The 12,266-nt window shown below is 38.1% G+C and overlaps 1 protein-coding gene across 1 annotated transcript in view; it reads left to right on the plus strand.

Moving 5' to 3' along the window:
* The window catches only part of LOC139701098 (uncharacterized), a 243,025-nt gene that overhangs the window by 207,421 nt on the left and 23,338 nt on the right, over positions 1-12,266 (plus strand). The gene's annotated exons all lie outside the window — the stretch shown is intronic.

Here is a 12,266-nt window from a genome sequence, read left to right on the forward strand (position 1 = left end):
CCAAAATTATTACGCCGAAAGGTATTGCGCGACTGCATATAATGCGAATTCTAAAACCTGTATATACTTCTGATAGTAATTCATTTCGTTTATTACTTTGTGTGCAACGATAGTCTCCATAGTTAAATTTTGGAGAATTTCGACTTCAAATGCCAAATGTTCTCCTCCAATGTGAAAAGTCTAAAAAGCGGACAAAATATTTGCCTGGAGTTATTGATTGCATGAAGTTTAACCGTACTCTTTAAAACTTGCTCTTCTCGAGAAAATGTATTCGTTTGTTCACGTGAGAAGATTAAAAGCATTTATTATTGAATGGCATAATTTCGACTTTCAACTATAAAATATTCTTTCCTTTTCGGAAGAAAATATCACAAACTGACGCCACGGAATATTAAGTGCATGCAGGTAATTCGAATTCTAAAAAAGTACGCTTCCTGAGATGGTAAATTCGTTTATTCTCGTTCGGAAAACAAAAAAAAGCATCAATTATTGAAAATCCACAATTCCAACTTTAGCTAGAAAATATTCTTCCAAATGTGAAAAGGCAAAAAATAAAGAACAACTATGCAAATTGACTGTAAAGAATATTAAATGCAATACAGGTTATCCAAATCCTAAAACATTTACTCTCCCTATATAATGAACGTATCCGTTTATTCCCCATTGCGGGAAACAAAAGCATTAGTTATTGATTTATGAAATTTCGACTTTCGAGTATAAAAAAATCCGAATCGGTTTGGTTAGTTGGTGCTCGTTTTCAGTTTTTCAAGAGGTAAATGCGTCCGACAGGCGGCGGCATCACATTCGCTCGGGTAGGAACCAATCCAGCCCGCGAGACGGGTGTACTTATACTATATATTCTTTTGTTTTTTAATTTTTTTAAACTGTGGGATCTTTCGCGTTGAGTCAGTGTCCAGTCTCTGTTCCATCAAACATGCTCCGCTCCGTTTCCTACTCAATCCCCTCCCCCAGCCCCCTCATTCCGTATGGGACTCTCCCAGGATGCATCATGATCGGCATCGATCTTTCCATCGAAGTATACACATAGTTTTTTGCTTCTTTTCCCACCATTGACCCCCCGACGACTGGCCTGCGCCGGTCCTTTCCTCGGTTCCATCCCGTATTAATTTATTTATTGAAGTAATCCAGCCGTCGGAAGCCAAGCGAGGCGAGAATGGCAATTTTTCTTTCGCCGCTATTTCAAATGCAGTACGCTGACTTCGGCCGGACCATCATGGAATCCAAAAGCGAATTGATATCAACCCGTTACTATCATTCAACCTTTTTTTTGCATAGAAACCGAGATAGGGAAACAATTGATTGAATAGATACCAATGTAAACTATTGAAATCAAATGGAACGTGATGGATAAAATTAAATTAATATCCAATGGAAAATTTTCATGGCACAAACAGGTTACAACATAGCAATGTCACATTCAGGTATTGTTTTGTATGGTGCCTTCACACATGTTTTTAAGTTGAAAGAGGCGTGTGGAACTAGAAATTGTAAACGCAAATGGTTGATAAGTTAATATTTTCTAATATTTGTAATTTCGCTGAAATATTGGGAAAGTATATGGATTAATTAATTGTGCTGTGTCTTCACGCTTTAAAATAAACTTGTAATAATCAATGGTTTTTTATATTTTTTATACAAAGTGCTTCCATTGAAAACACACTTTCCACGCGGATATAAGTTATTTTCCATGATTTAGACCCAAAAACTTAAATAATATTCGCTCTAAAGCACTGCAAATCTGCGAAGCTTTCTAAAATCATCATAATTTGACGCCAAATCCGTATAATAAAGTTTTATACATTTTTCGTATGACTCCATTTGTCAAAAGGGATAGAATTCGTAATAATTTCTGCAGTTTATCGGAAACGTATGTAAATAAAGTTTCTAAAATGTACATGTTATTGCTGTTTAACTTATTCATATTTAATTATTTATGTTACAAACGAGTTAATAATCATTATGTATTTTTAAAGCTTCAGGAGTTCTATCTTGTTGAGGTGTAAATGTGGTCGTTGAAGGAAGATGATAAGCTTAGAGTGGAGGGTTTTTGAATGTGAAGAAGAATTAAGAAGGTGGGATAGCCAGAATGGAAAACAAACGAGTAAGGGCTAAACATGATTGGGAAGAGAAGAGAATATTTGGGGAAATCTATAGAAGGAAAGGTGGAAACAGAGGGTTTTGATGGGGATATTGAAGACTGCGATGGAAGGGAGAAGGATAGGCATGCGAGAAGGGTTTAGGAATAAGATACATACCTGTATGCTTGTGGGATGGAATGAAGGGAGGAATAATGTCTGCGGAAAAGAAGAGGGTATTACTCTAGTCTGTCTATCAAGATTGTGCTTTGTTATGAAAGGCAAACAAATGTATCATTGAATAGTTAAGTGTCCATCCAAAACTTACATTATACAGTAGAATACCAATGAAATTTTAATATTTATCTATTCATATGCATGTGTATAATACATATATAACATACACATGTGTTTGTTATATATACGAAGGCGATTCGAAAAGTAAGATCTATTTTTTTCATGAAAAATCAAATTTATTCTCAATTTTGCGTACATCGTTGGACAGGTTGAGCATTTAGCTATTTTTCTGCATAGTCTCCTTGACGATCAATCACTTTTTGCATCCTTGTAACCAGCGTTTTAATACCGGCGTCGTACCTTTCTCCCGTCGCGTCCCGAAGCCAACTGACAACTGCTTCTTGCACTTATGACTTGGATTTCTGCCCTCCAAGGGGTTGTTCGTGAGCGGGAAACAAGTGGTAGTCACTGGGGCAACGTCCGGGCTGTAAGGAGGGTGGTCGATGATATCCCAACCGAAGTCATTGGGTAAGGTGGTCGTTTGATGTGACACATGTGGACCTGCATTGCCATGCTGGAAACACACTCCTCTGGTGAGACACCGTGTTGTAACCGAGGACCTCTGACACAATAACCTGCACGGAGAAGTGGCCACTCTCTTCATTAAGGCCTTCCTTTATCTCATGAAGGGTAATTCTCCGGTTATTCCGCACCATCTCGTCAATCGCAGCCACCGTTGATTCCGGCAAACTCGGCCGCCCCGACCGCTGCTCATCGTGGACGTTTTCCCGGCCATCAAAAAACTCCCTGCATCACTTCCACATGGTTTTGATATGCATCTCTCACAGTAAACTTCCACTAAATGGCGATGATATATCGGATAAGCAGCCGTCAGTTGGCTTTGCGACGCTGTGGGAGAAAGGTACGACACCGGTATTAAAAAGCTGCTTACAAGGATACAAAAAGTGATTGATCGTCAAGGTGACCATGTAGAAAAATAGCAAAATGCTCAAACTTTGCAACGATGTACGCAAGTATGAGTATAAATTTTATTTTTCATGAAAGAAATAGGAGACCTAACTTTACGAATCGCCTTTGTACCTATATATTAAAAATAGGTATATAATATCATTTACATGTGATTTTTCATGTTTGGTATGGAATCACCCCCGACACACACCCTTATGTTTGTGACAGAGTACAATTTACATATGGATACATTTATTTTATTTCGATATTTTTGGGGATCCAATGGCAGATTTCGGTCGTTTTGCAAATTAACTCATGACATTGATTCAATTCTAAAACTACTAATATGGCGCTGAAGAACCATAAGAGATCTTTCAAATCATGAAATGTGCGCAGCACTTTTCAAGCGTTTGATGCTTGTTAATTGGTAAAAATATCCGTTGCGTCAAAACCGACATCTGGCTCACTAAAATACGAAATGTGCTCATTTGCAGCGAGATCCACTTCCAGCAATGAGACATCTGCTGTGTTTCAAAGATAACAGAATGGTAATTCGTTTGATTCTTCATTGTTTACATTGATGTCAGAAAATGCTGTTCGTATGCTAACCAGATGTCGGAATATAAGTCGGCGACCATTCATATGGAATATTCGACAAGCTCCACGCGCGCACCGTCTGTCCAATTTCAAATTTCACAATTTCATTCGCTGATGTTCACTTTTGAGTCTTATTCGATACCTGAACTACATTAGAACCAACTCATGCCAAAATGAATTGAAAAAACTCATGCCAGGATAATGCATGTTGGCTATGCACTATTTTGTACGATTGCTAAAATGAATGCATGCTATAAATTGAATTGATTTAACCATTTCAACTATCAGGGTAAAAGGGTTTCAGGCTTCTCCGAAAAAAAAGACCTGAAGATGTGGTCCCATTAGTACGAAATTTGGTTTTAGGGTTTCGAGGCGCCTTCATGTTTTAAGATCTCCTAATTTATTTCCGACGAAACACTTCTATCGTAAGGTTGAAACTCCTGTTACGTCTCAACATAATCTGCCTATAGGCAATCAAATTTTCCACAACGTCAACACCATTCTGTTTTCACCCTTTAAGCCAAAATGGACTCTTACAGAGGCCGAGAACGTTTCTGTAAGGGTCAATTTTGCCCAACTGGGGAAACCGATTGGTCCTTGGCCCGAGGCTTATTGGGCTCGTTGCCACGTTACGACGCTTGGCCTTGTTTAAACTGTCACAGCAACGAACGGAGATTTTGTAAGACATCCAAAATACCATCGTTACATATTTAACTCAAATTGAAGATAACGCGATTTTTTTTAACCACGTAATTGAAGAAAATGAATGATTATACTCTGTTCTTGTACACTACACGTTGCCATTTTAAGTTTTGAAAGTGCTTCTTTCCCAAGCAACATCTATACGAACTGCTGGTCAATGGCTACACTACGGTGCAGCCATCTGTATCTTGTTATTATAATTAATTATTTCGCATTTTAAACTCATCACAGTATTCTACCCATTCCCGTCTACCTAGTTTTGAATAAAAAAATTGCTATGCCTTTGAACATAATAGCACCTCTACTACGCCATTTTCTGCCAAGTACTGGAGATTATTAAGTAGGCCAACAATTTCCAAATGTTATCTCTCCGTAGAATTAGGTAAACAACTTGGGCAACAGTTGAGTAAGCGAGGGGTTGGCTGAAAATTTCAAACAAACACGCCTTCTTAAAAGTCAATAATCGGAGTTTTACGGCGACTATGGGAAATTGCTATGCCAACGTTATCTGCTGGCGCGCTGTGGTATTTTATTTTGGCAAGATACGTAATCTTGTATTTTTAAGAGAGAAGAACTTTGTACACCTCCGCATAGATTTACAGCCATGGTTTGAAAGTTTCAACGTCATTTTGTGTAACCTTGCCAATGGCTTGGGCCAAGCGCTGGAGCAAAATGAGTAGTTTAAATATTAAATCCTTGCAAAACAATGCAAAGTTTATAGTAGTAAAATATAAAGACCATTTTCAACCGAGCTAAGCCCGAAGGAATGGTATCAAGACGCTGACTTATTAAAACCTCTTGAAAGCGGAAAGAGATGGGAATTTTAATATTGTTTGTGAGGAATATTTTTTTAATTCTTTGTCAATTAACTTCACTCCTTGAAAGTGGCCCTGTATGGGAAATTATTATTTAACGATTTCATAAAGGAAACAACAGCCGAAAAAGAAAATTTACAAATGCATTAAATTCAGCCAGCAGCCACTTTTCCATATTCCGTCGAGAATCGTACCATAACCTTTCACGTGTGCTTTCACCTCGAACGTATCGTTGATTGGCACGTCGTTACGAATAGTTTTACGACAAGAGAATCGATCCCATCGGCCATAATTCCTCCGCTCAACGACCGCCATCCCATCAGGTCAAGCACCGGAATGCGCCCGGCGACTGATTTTATTTTCGCATGCGGCAAAAGTTTTATCTTTTTTTTTATTTCCGGACTCACTGCCCGCAAGACGTGATGGATTCTACTCCATGATTCATGATACTAAATTGACACCGCAACATTGTGTGAAACCGTAGACAACTAATCGTTTATTTAGCAACCACAGTAATCGAATTGAAGTACTTGGATGTCCCCTGAAACGAAGAGGCAATCGCTGCAATGAAAGGAGATCTTACAATACATATATACACGAGTATGTATGTATGTATGAATATATATAATTTATTATCACTTGCAGAGCTTCCTGCAACACAACCCGCTGTAGTCCGCCTCCCTTCCAATCCCCCGACACGCAGCTACCCACAACAAATCTTTTGGTAATTGTTACGAAACTATGATTTCCTCCATCCAGTCTCAAACTCCCGCCAACCTAATTAAGAGCCCTGGAATTAGCTTGCATTTGGCTATTTAAATCCTTCCAATCTTTAGGACTAAACGTTTCCCAAAACCCAACACCTGCCTCCCATCTTCCCTCAACAATAAATCATTCAAAAGGCCAATCATTTTTAAATCCGCACCTCTTCCGAAATGCCCACTCCTTTCCTAATTTTTTCGTTAGTCACTAATGCTCGGGTGAAATTGTAAAATAGTTTCCCAATCAAATAAGGTAAAAGTATGGAACGTTGGGTAAATTGAGTGTGAATTAAGCTTGAAAACACTTAGATGGAGATGAACAGAATGGGTATATCAGTAATCAATCCTAAGGTCGGTTTATTAGCTGATGATAGAGATCACCCAGTACTAAGCCCGACAGCGTGTGAAATTCACACATTAGGTTAGGGGAGCCAGTTCCTTTCCCTGTGAACCCGTCCTCTTCCTTCTCCTTTCATGCTTTATGTTCTTCCCTTTATCACGGTCTTAAAAATCTCATCCTCAGTCAAAATGCTCTGCATTCATCTCTTCTGCCTCCTTCAGATTTTTCCCAACAGTCCACTTTCCCCTCCATCGCGCCCCGTATATTGTTTATTTTTACTACGTCGTTAATTTCTCTCTCTCTCTCTCTCTATTATTTTTTTCCGTCCTTTTCCACCCTGAATTTCAAAATTCTCTAATCTACGCCTGTCGGCTTACTTCAATAACCATGTTTCCGAGCTATACAAAGTCCCACTCTTTATTAAAGTCTTGACGTTCCGTTTCTTAGCATCCTTGGCCAATATTCCTATCATGGAATTCCTTCTCATTTTGTGTGTTTTGCATCTTTGCCGTCTCCTTCTTACGAGTATGTCTCTATTACTTCTAGCACTTCCTCTTTGTTTTCCTTTCAGTCCATTCCACTTTTTTATCCTCCACACGCACATTTCAAAAGCCTCCATTCCACGCCTATCATTCTGCTTCAATAACCATGTTTCCGCGCCACATAAAACTACGCTCCATATCAATGTTTTGACAAGCCTTTTCTTAACATCTTTTCTCTCCTCCTTTTGAGAGTTTCTCTGTGTAACGAAATTCTTTCCTTTATGTTCCTGCAACGTTGACCATTTTGGCATAAAAGACTCTAGATCCTTCCACTTGCTATAGTTTGCGCCCTCTTGTTTTAAGGTTTAACGTAGCCTTTCTTTTTTCTCAAAAACACGTTGTCTTTGTTTTTTAACATTTATCCTATCCCATACCTATCGCACTTACTTTACAATGTACTCAGCAGTGCTTGAAAACTCTTGACTTGCTGTCAAACTAAATCTTGATCATAATTAAACCTAACTGATTTTATGATTTCCCCATCGATATTCATTACTACTTCCAGGTCTTCACATGCCTCCAAACCATTTCCTCCATGTATACATGCGTTGAAAAGCACATGTGATTATGGACACGCCATTCTAACTCCTCTTCGTAACACTCCCTATCCCAACTCTCCATCTGTCACTCATATCTGAGATGCGTGAGCAGTGTACCGGTTGCGGATAAATCACCTATCTCTTTAATCTTCTCCAATATTCTCTTACACATTTATTAAAGTTACCCAATTAACTTCATCGATTTTATCAGATTAACCTGACCCTCATTCCTTACAACTAGCCCTAATATCATACAAAAACTCTTTAAAATGAGATTTAAGTACTCTAATATTTAGAATTTAAAGTATCCTTATTATTAGGTATGGAATTTGGTGTTACCAGGGACTAAACACAATAGTACTCATAAACCTTAACTGCCATGACGCAAAATATCTTTTAAACCCCATTCTTTTCTCCACTCACTTTTCAGAGGTTACCATTTTGCACTTACCCCATATGTAAATTACCCATGTAATTTTGAAAATGCCATCACGCATGCAATAACCGCTTTCGCATGAAACACAGCCATATCTTTAAACAGGACGGCCGAACTGAAGTAAGTCAAAGGCTAATGCAAGCAGCTTCAGTTTTATATTAGAAAGTAGCATTCTTTCGAAAAAAAATCACCTTATTTTCCTTGTCCGTCATTTCTATCCAACTTTTCGATCTATTCAAATCATACCTTACTGTTTTTTACGAACCCATTCAGTGGAAATAATTCGAGTAATATTCTCTATTTTTAGGTAAAAATGTGACGCTAAGTGAATTTATCTCCCGCATACGCCAAATTGGAAGCGATTGTGAATTGACGGCAAAATAAAATCTGATACGAAATGGCCAGTGGGGGATAGGAACATGTGACAGTTTTTCACATGAAATTTTATGGTCGAAGAGATAACACGGGCGGACATATTCATTTCGGGATTCCACTTGGGCATGAAAAATTGGAAGTGTCGTTCCGTTCTCTCTTCATGTCTTTATTTTCCCTCTCAGTAGAGGGGTAGTAGACGGATTGAAAGCTCCAAGATGGCTCCCTCAATGCGTATGCCCAAATGGAGTCCCGTGAGGTCACTTAATTTTTCTAGGCGAGAGGAATGACCCAAGTTTGGTCTACTATTCTCCTTGCGACCCTGGATCCAGCAAGGCGCCTTTGTGCGGCGAATTTGCATGTACTATCGTTCCCAGATGGGTGTAGAGAGTCACCGGCGCGCCGGGATTGGGGAAATGTGCAAGTGCTCGTCATGTTTGAATTACATGATTGCAGGCACTTGGACTATAATAGTTTTCAGTCTCTTGAAGAGGCCAGATGGCTAACCAGCCAATATAATTAACCTTTAAAGATCTATCCTATTCTCCACGCATGTGCAACACGATTCCGCACGAAATACAATAAGATCTCGAAACAGGGCGGTCAAAGGGAAATAAGTCAAAGGCCTATTGAAGGAGCTTCAGTTTTATATTAGAAAGTAGCTTCCTATCGAAAAATCCCCTGTCCGTCTTTACTCTCAAACTTTTCAATCTCTTCAAATCATGCCTTCCCGTTTTTTCGAACCCATTCAGTGGAAATTATTCGAGTAATATTCTTTGTTTTTTGTAAAATGTATTTTTTGTGAGGTATGGACAGCAGACTCTTGAACTATGATAGTCTTAAGTCGCTAAGAGAGACCAGATTGCCTATCTGCCATTTAATGCCAATGTAATCAACGTTAACACCTCTCTCCTATTCTCCGCGCGTCAGAAACTAACTTAGGACTCTTGGAAACGATAGTTTATAGTGGAAAAGTCCGTCCCATGTCTCAATTCAGCTGAAGTAAATGGGAATATGCATCTTTCCTTCGGCGATATATTTCAAACCCTGTGCCTTCTTCTATGTAGAAACCAAATATTTTCACGATTATTCAGAATGAAGAATCGTGACTCTGATAACAGAACGGTCATTTTTCCTTAGGCTTTCCCATCAATAATTTATTCCTCATAATGAACACCACATTTTCATGTGCCAGCGTGGAGCGACGGGTATGTCTTCTCAATTTAGAAAACTTGATAAAATTTTTCAATTGCAATTTTTATACTCGACCAAGTAGAGTGCTGCGTAATATACGTCTAATGGCGAATTCGCTATTTAGCATGATTGGAAAACTATTGATAAAAACATTTTTATCATTACAAAGAAATTTAAGAATTCTAAAATGATTACAGATTTTGTGAAGAGGTTTTTTTTAGAAAATGACCCCATGATTAGTGTTGATATTTTTGTGGGAAAAGAGTACAATGTGCGCTGTGTGTAAGGCAGTGAACATAACTATGAGCTTAAGGAATACCAATTTGATTATCGCTGGAATTAGAGGTTTTTGACGCAATTAATTATGGTCAGGTTCATGATAACGATCCTATGGAAGTTAATGTCAGTATTCATCGGAATTAAATTTCTCATTAAAATGATCTTATATCGATCACATACCCGATATGCACCATAAATTCGGTCGTGGAAATTCCTCAGGATAACCCGGTATTAATGTGATTTTTATCTGAGTCGTATTTGGGGTCATTAAGTGTAACATGTGGTTTTCAAAGTTCATTGGCGTATACTTCAGGGACACCATCAATATGACCTTCGGAGGGTGAGATCGGTGATCACCTCGAATATTCACTAATGAGGCGCAGCAATTCGCATTATTACAAACCATTACTATTTTTAGTATTCTACCTTCTCTGCTACTTAGTAAGTTATTGATAGTATCTGAGATTAAACGCTACTCTATTTAACAGCATATGAAATAAAGAGCTACTTTTGAAGAATATTGAATTTTTAAATATTGCGCAAGCCTATATTATTCACATATCATCCATTATTTCACAATTGTGGTCAAAAATTAAGAAAATGTAATTCAATTTATCCCAAAGGGATAAGCCGATTGAAGGTCGTGGAGATGGCGATGGGAAGAGAATGGAATAAATTAAATGGAAGGAAAGGAAAACAAACGGTGAAGTTCTAAGTCTTGGTAGGGGAAGGGAGACGGCTTTTGGGAGAAACTTGAAGAGGCCAGGACAAGTGGTTGCAGTGTAAACTGAGAGGCAATGGCTTGCTGAAGACGGTTATAGAGGGGAGAACGCTGGGAAAGCGAGATAGAGGGAGGGAAAATATGGGCATTTTAGGTAGAATTTTGGGAGGTAAGAAGTATAAAGAGCTAAGAGTCAAAGGAGGTAAGAGGTATAAAGAGCTTAAGAATGAGCTAATTTAATATGGGGTCTAAAGATATTTTCTCTCATGTTAGTAAGGGCTTAAGAGTACAGCAGTTGGTAGCACCAGGGTCCATCTAAAACCTACCCGAAGCAATTGACTACTGCTAATACATCAGAGATAAAACTACAATTATTACTGAAAATATTAATTTTTTACCCTAAATTTTTTCATGTTTCCGAAAACTGTTCGCTATGGCTATAAGATTTGCGTAGTTTTGGAGGTTTTTTTGAGTCATGGATGCATGAAAAAATGAAAAAGAATAAGAATAGAAGCAATGAGGATTAAACGAAGAAACTAAAATACGAGATGGGAGGTTGTTGGGGAAATTTAAAGAAAACAGAAAAAGTAGATGCAGAGCATTTTGATGGAGGATGAAATGTTGAGGGCTGTGATAGAAAGGAAAACGTTAGGCAGGTTAAGTACGGGAAGGAAAAAGAACAGGCATTTTGACTGAAATAAAGTGAAGGTGAAACGGTGAAGATTGGAAGAATGGTTTATTGTAGTGTCGGGTGTCAAGTAGTGCTTTGATAGGACATTTAAGGAAATGTATCGGTGTGCCATTACATAGCCTGCGTTCATATAATAAATATCTTTAAGGATAAAATGCCAAAAATAGTACAATAACTATCACTTCCATGCATAGGTGAGATTGAGAGAAGAAGAGATAAAAGGTGTTGGAATTAAATGTCGGGAATTCGAATCGATGGTAATAGATGTTCTCGTGTTTCCAGCATCCAATAAGAATGCTATTCAACAGACCGACGGAGTATCAAGTTGCAACCGACGACAAATACGAGATTTTATATCGCAAGGAAAGTGATGCACATGGTTTAATAGGTTTCGTATGGCTTTTTTGTATCATAAAAATTCATTTTCACGGCAATTTATACTTGGTTGTCTCACGGTTACCAGCGCGCAAATTAAATAATTCTGTCATTAATTGCAAGTGGTGTGCGGGTAAAAACCATGTAGAGATATACCCATCTCGATTATTGCCGATGATTGTGCTATTGTCACGAATACTAGCAATATTATGTCTTAGGTTACGTCAACGCCTGGAGTAATTAAGCACTAATTTTTACCTTTAATGGAATTGTTTTATTACAGAAAGGTTATTATTATTATTGATCTGCAGTTTTTTATAGGTTATGAACGGACGCAAGCTCAACATTTTTGAATTTCTTAGCTTCGTCTAAAAAGACAAATCCTGATACTCCAAACTGCAATTATTTGTTCTTCAATGTGTACATATCTTCTACATCCCCCTATTTAATCCAACGCTTCAATTCCAACGATCATTTGTTAGTGGCCATTTCATATTCCACCCATAGTGCTAACGAGGAAGCGGCTGTGCTAATCGAAGTAATATTTCTTGCCTCTAAATACCATATTCCCGGTTTACTTTCGAAAACACATTATTTTCT

This window comes from Hetaerina americana, unplaced genomic scaffold (genome assembly GCF_022747635.1).
Source record: "Hetaerina americana unplaced genomic scaffold, ioHetAmer1.1.p SCAF_11, whole genome shotgun sequence".
Lineage (NCBI taxonomy): Eukaryota > Metazoa > Arthropoda > Insecta > Odonata > Calopterygidae > Hetaerina > Hetaerina americana.